The 1,854-nt window shown below is 41.2% G+C and overlaps 1 pseudogene; it reads left to right on the top strand.

Moving 5' to 3' along the window:
• The first annotated feature begins 262 nt into the window (after positions 1–262).
• LOC149204485 (eukaryotic peptide chain release factor subunit 1-3 pseudogene) lies at positions 263–1,629 on the top strand (annotated as a pseudogene).
• Positions 1,630–1,854: the final 225 nt, after the last annotated feature.

Here is a 1,854-nt window from a genome sequence, read left to right as displayed (position 1 = left end):
TCTAGTTTAAGAAGCATATCTTTGTTCCTTGTTCTTTTAATATTATCCCTGTTCAGCTGAAATCTTGGTCCTGGTCCGGACGCTATTATTTTTGAGATGATATTATATATCCCATTGCAGAGGCATCTTCTCTTTTTGGGATTAGGGTTAGAAACGTAGGATTTGAACACTCTTCTCTAAATTATTCTATTCTTGTGTGGTCTTGTAGGTGCCAATAGCCGTCTTGATAATATCAGCACCAATTTAAAGAGAGGACTGACAAAGGCTGCAGTTTGCCCTTGTAAAATTTGCGTACCTAGGCTCAATTAGTTAAAGATGGTGGAGGGACAGGGAACTGATAAGAACATTGAGATATGGAAGATCAAGAAGTTAATCAAGGCCCTGGAGGCAGCCAGGGGCAATGGTACAAGTATGATTTCCTTGGTAATACCGCCAAAGGATCAAATTTCACGTGTCACTAAAATGCTAGGTGATGAGTTTGGGACCGCATCAAACATTAAGAGTCGAGTGAACCGGCAATCGGTTTTGGGAGCAATAACTTCTGCTCAGCAATAACTTCTGCTCTACAGCAGGGTTCCGCCTAATGGCTTGGTGCTGTACACAGGAACTATTGTCACAGAAGACGGAAAAGAGAAGAAGGTTACTATTGATTTTGAGCCTTTCAAGCCTATTAATGCCTCTCTTTATCTTTGTGATAATAAGTTCCATACAGAGGCACTGAATGAACTTCTAGAGTCTGATGATAAATTTGGTTTTATAGTTATGGATGGTAATGGCACCCTTTTTGGTACTCTGAGTGGTAACACTCGTGAAGTGCTTCACAAGTTTACTGTAGACCTGCCTAAAAAGCACGGAAGGGGAGGGCAGTCAGCCCTGCGGTTTGCACGTCTTCGGATGGAGAAGCGTCACAACTATGTTCGAAAAACAGCAGAGCTGGCAACTCAGTTTTACATTAATTCAGCAACGAGTCAACCCAATGTTTCTGGTTTGATTTTGGCTGGATCCGCAGACTTTAAGACAGAGCTGAGTCAATCTGACATGTTTGACCCAAGGCTTCAGGCTAAGATATTGAATGTTGTGGATGTGTCGTATGGAGGAGAGAATGGATTTAATCAAGCGATTGAACTAGCTGCTGAGATTCTGTCAACTGTTAAGTTTGTTCAGGAAAAGCGCTTGATTGGTAAATGTTTTGATGAAATCAGCCAGGATACAGGCAAGTACGTATTTGGTGTGGATGATTCTTTAAAGGCGCTGGAGATGGGAGCTGTTGAAATCCTAATTGTGTGGGAGAGCTTAAATGTCAATAGATATACTCTGAAGAATTCTGTTACTGGTGAAACTGTCACTAAGCACTTGAGCAAAGATGGAGAACTTGATCAAAACAATTTCAGGGACCTAGGCTCACATGCTGAGTTGAAAGTTCAAGACAAAATATCCTTGTTGGAGTGGTTCGCAAATGAATACAAGAATTTTGGCTGCACTCTTGAATTTGTGACCAACAAATCGCAGGAAGGTTCTCAGTTTTGCAGGGGATTTGGTGGTATTGGTGGGATCCTTCGTTACCAGCTGGATATGAGGACTTTTGATGAGTTGTCCGATGTGGAGGATGTGTATGAAGATTCTGAATAAGTATCCTAAGAATGCCGACTACAGCTTGGCATCAGGCCTTCGGAATTCAATTGTTTTATTTTCAAGACTAGGCAAATTTGAGATAGGCATATTCTGTTACATTGGGTCATGCTGGAAACAGGTTTTTTCATTCAAGGATCATGTCTCTGTTTCATTGGGTCATACTGGAAACAGGTTTTTTCATTCAAGGATCATGTCAAGGTGGGGTTTTTACAGATAATACAA

Source organism: Pinus tabuliformis, chromosome 1_2, assembly GCF_031772625.1.
Source record: "Pinus tabuliformis cultivar Carrire ecotype Pingquan chromosome 1_2, CPIR1, whole genome shotgun sequence".
Lineage (NCBI taxonomy): Eukaryota > Viridiplantae > Streptophyta > Pinopsida > Pinales > Pinaceae > Pinus > Pinus tabuliformis.
Note: the sequence above shows the minus strand (reverse complement) of the source record. Positions and strands in the feature narration are given on the sequence as shown.